The sequence below is a fragment of the Carya illinoinensis genome, chromosome 16, assembly GCF_018687715.1.
Source record: "Carya illinoinensis cultivar Pawnee chromosome 16, C.illinoinensisPawnee_v1, whole genome shotgun sequence".
NCBI classification, from domain to species: Eukaryota; Viridiplantae; Streptophyta; class Magnoliopsida; order Fagales; family Juglandaceae; genus Carya; species Carya illinoinensis.
Genome location: NC_056767.1, coordinates 17069616 through 17074121, shown reverse-complemented (window position 1 = coordinate 17074121; position 4506 = coordinate 17069616). Strand labels below are relative to the sequence as shown.

The following is a 4506-nucleotide window of genomic DNA, read 5'->3' as shown; positions in this document are numbered from 1 at the left end:
ATTCCAATGCCAGAGTCACCGCCAATCGCCACCTAGGTGCACCTCCTTGTGCATTGCAACGAATCGGACTATAGCCCATGCCGTTTACACCAATTTCTCAAGCGAAATCTCGTCAAACGCATCCGACCTTAACCGTCAAGCTCGATTCTCTAGGATTGCACGAACTGACATGAAGAAACTTGTCTTTTATATCGTTCTTCCAATTGTAGCCTTAGATGTGTGCCATACGCGCCTTATTTGGCCTTGGTGAAACTTGGAACCGTTGCTAAGGGCATTAATCAACTTACAAGCGATTACTCATGTCCAAACCATGTTTCAGGCTGGATTTCCCTTTTAGTTCTTTCTCACCAATTTAATATGGACATTAATACTTTTATTGTTGTTTCCCATCATTCTGAGAGTGAAATAGAAGATTAGACTTGATAAACCACATTTCAACACAAGGAAAGTCGTTCCAACGCCCAAGTCACTGCCAAACGCCACCTAGGTGCATCTCCATGTGTAGGGGTGTTCATATGGGCCGGGTTTTACCCGGCCCAGTCCGGAACCCGGATAACCGGATATCCGGTTACGGGTTCCGGCCCAGATTAAATCCGGACTGAAATCCGTATTCTGAAAAACCGGGTATATGCGGTCCGGATCCGGTTTTAAATGCGGTTTATTTTTTAAGACACCGGGTACCGGTTTTGTACAAAATGAAAAGTGAAACCTACCCATCTCCCAGCCGACCCATTCTCATTTCCGTGTACCTCTCTCTCTCTCTCTCTCTCTCTCTCTCTCTCTCTCTCTCAATCCGAAGAAACCCTAGCCTCCCTCTCTCACTGCCGATCGAAGACAAGAATCAAGATGGCCTCCCTTTCCTCCCTCAGTGCCGATCGAAGAAAAGAAAAAGGTAAGATACTCTTTGAACCAGAAAAAAAACGATCTCCGATGTAGTAGATGCTAATCACTCCAGCGTTTTTTTTTTTTCTTTTTCCAGATTTGCAGAGGGTCCCAAACTACTAGATGCTGGTGGCTATCGGGGAGATCTAACAAAGGGGGAAATCCTTCGATTTCTGTTTGGGGATGCACAAATGTTGGGTGCGCTGTCTAGGTTTTCTTCATCGGTGGGTATGTTTTTTTTTCTCTGTTTTTTTGTTCTCTCTTTGGTGACTTTGAGTGGGTATGTGATGATTTGGGCATGCAGTGGATTTTCTGGGTTATATTTGATCTGTATGCTATATTTGCCAAGGATCTGTGTCTGTAACTGCATATGTTTGGGAATCTTTCTGTTATATTGATGAATGAAAATAGGTTGCAGGTGTGAAACTCTTGGACGAGAAGTAGTTTTTTTTTTTTTTAAATAGTTTTTGAGCCTTTTTCTTTTGATTATTCTGTTCCTAGTAATACAGCTTTTTGTTTGGTAGATAAAGATTCCTACTTGTTCTTGATGAAATGCCTGAACCCAAGGCCTTGAATAAAAGTATAAAATACCGTTGATATTAAACTAAGCGTTTGGGTGTGAAAAAGAAGGTAATTTAATTAGTATCGTATATAGTCGCCTTAATTAATTAAGAACTTGTCAACTTGCTGTACTTTTCAATCCCTAATATGAAGGGCTTAGACTTTTTGTTGCTTGCAAGATATATATTTGTCACAATTATAATGCACATAATATGGAAGGTGAAAGTATGCGAGTTGTCTTTGAGAGATGGTTTGTCTGTTATAGAGTTGATTTCGTATTTGCTGGCCACGTTCATGCCTATGAAAGTTCAGTAAAAAATTTCTTTTATGTCCTTTTCTAGAGCCCTATGAAGTCTCTTTTGCATATGCATGCCTTTTGGTCACAAGTGTGTGGTATTGTAGGACTGCTGATCAGTAGAAAAACTCAAGTATAATTAGGTCTCTAAAAAAGGGAAAAAAAAATCTTGGATTCATCCTTATCCATGGTTCAGAGTTGAGTAAATTTGCTTTGATAATGAATGTGGAGCATTGGATGTTTAAATTTGCTATTGAATGTGGAGCATTGGATGTTAAGGAATTGAGTGTTTTGAATTTTTCTTATTTCAAAACTGGTGGGGTATGTGATCTCTTATTAAAGAACAAAACCAAATAATCTTGCATAAAAGTCCAGTCATCTGTTTTGAGTGTTTTGGCTTTTTCTTATGATTTTGCTGTTGTGATGAAAGTTAAATGTTGCTTGTTCTTGATTAGTGGGTTATTTTTCTTCGTTTCTAGGTTGAACCTCAAGTAAAAGTATTTTATGAGAGTTGTGCTTGCCCTTGCAAATTTCTTATTTGGAAAGCCTTGATATATCTACAAATTTCTTTTGTTTTTTCTTCTCTATTGTTCAAGTTATTATTTTTCTTGTCCATTGTTTCAGCTATAAGACCAACTCATGGGGGAGGAATACTAGGCAAATCAATTAAGGCCAAAAGACAGATCACTCGAAATTGCTACTTGCTGCTACTTGAAGTTGCTACTTGCTGCTACTTGAAGTTGCTACTTGTTGGAATTATTTTTTAATTCAAATCTTGTAGTTTTGTATTTTGTATTGTAATATAATGTGTAAATAACAAAATAATGTAATATGTAATGGATTGCATACATTTTAGTTTTTCATTTTTATATATTTTTAATATTTTGGAAATGTTAGTATTATGCTTTTTAATGAATTAGAAAAACCTTTTATATAATATAATCTTTTATACAAAAGTATGATTTTCCACACTTTTGTTAATTTTTCAAATAAATATAAGAGAATTATGCTTTTCAACATTTTCATATAAATATAGGTTTTTATTTTAAAAAAATCTGCTTCTAAAACAGACTTAAAAAAAAAAAAAAACCGGGTAAAACCCGGTACCCGGATTTCCGGGTTATTAAAACCCGGATTAAACCGGGTTTCGGCCCGTGGTCATAACCGGGTATATCCGGGTCGGAACCCGGTCCGGATTTAGAACCCGGGTTCCGGGCCGGGTATACCCGGATACCCGGTCCGGTACCCGGTTGAACACCCCTACCCATGTGCATTCCAACTAATCGGATAGTACCCTGTGCCGTTTACACCATTTTCTCAAGGGAAATCTCAGTAAATGCATCACACCTTAGCCGTCGAAACTCAGTTCTGGCATTGGACGAATTGACTCAAACAACCCCTTCTTTTCCTTCATTCATCCAATTGTAACGCACAGATGCCATACCATCAGTTTCCCTCAAGCCCAAGACGCGCCATACTCCCCTTATCTTGCCTTGGTTAAGCTTGTAACCGGAGTTAAGGTCATTAATCAACTTACAAGTGATTAGTCATCTCTAAACCATGTTTCAAGATTAATTTTCTTTTTAATTCTTTCCCAGCGTTTTTATATGGATGTTAATACTTTTTTATAGTTGTTTCCCATCATTCTTAGAGCGGAATAGAAGATTACACTTGATCCACCACATTTCAATATAAGGAAAGTCACTCCAATGCCAAAGTCACCGTCAATCGCCACCTAGGCGCACCTCTATGTGCACCGCAACTAATCAGACTCTAGCCTATGCTGTTTACGCCATCTCCTCAAGGGAAATATCATCGAATACATTCCACCTTAACTGTTGTAAGTCAGTCCCAGCACAGGACAAATTCAAACGAAGAAACCTGTCTTTTCTTTCATTCTTCCAATTGTAGCCCACATATGCCATACCATTGGTTTTCCTCAAGCCCAAGATGTGCCATACGCCCCAAATCTAGATGTGGTGATGCTTGTGACTGGAGTTAAGGGCATTATTCAACTACAAGTGATTATTCATCTTTAAACCATCCTCTGAACTTAATTTCCTTTGTAATTCTTTCTCTCCCTTTTCATATGGGCCTTATTCCTCTTATTGGTTTCTTTGCCATCATTCTTGGAGTGAATTAGAAGATTAGACCTGATCCACCACAATTAAATACAAGGAATGTCATTCCAATGCCAGAGTCACCGCCAATCGCCACCTAGGTGCACCTCTTTGTGCTTTGAAACGAATCGGACTATAGCCTATGCCGTTAACACCAATTTCTCGAGGAAAATCTCGTCAAATGCATCCGACCTTAACCGTCTAGCTCAATTCTCTAGCATTGGACGAACTGACACGAAGAAACTTGTCTTTTATATCGTTCTTCCAATTGTAGCCTTAGATGTGTGCCATGCGCGCCTTATTTGGCCTTGGTGAAACTTGGAACCGGTGCTAAGGGCATTAATCAACTTACAAGCGATTACTCATGTCCAAACCATGTTTTAGGCTGGATTTCCCTTTTAGTTCTTTCATACCATTTTAATATGGACATTAATACTTTTATTGTTGTTTCCCACCATTCTTAGAGTGAAATAGAAGATTAGACTTGATAAACCACATTTCAACACAAGGAAAGTCATTCCAACGCCAGAGTCACCGCCAATCTCGCCACCTAGGTGCACCTCTTTGTGCAATGCAACGAATCGGACTATAGCCTATGCCGTTTACACCAATTTCTAGAGGGAAATCTCGTCAAATGCATCCCACCTT

At 38.9% G+C, this 4506-nt stretch overlaps 1 long non-coding RNA gene across 1 annotated transcript; it reads left to right on the top strand.

The window, feature by feature from the left end:
* The first annotated feature begins 736 nt into the window (after window positions 1-736).
* LOC122299691 lies at window positions 737-2601 on the top strand. The gene is made up of 3 exons (XR_006239726.1): window positions 737-892; window positions 980-1110; window positions 2363-2601. It is a non-coding gene; the product is annotated as an uncharacterized LOC122299691 (long non-coding RNA).
* Window positions 2602-4506: the final 1905 nt, after the last annotated feature.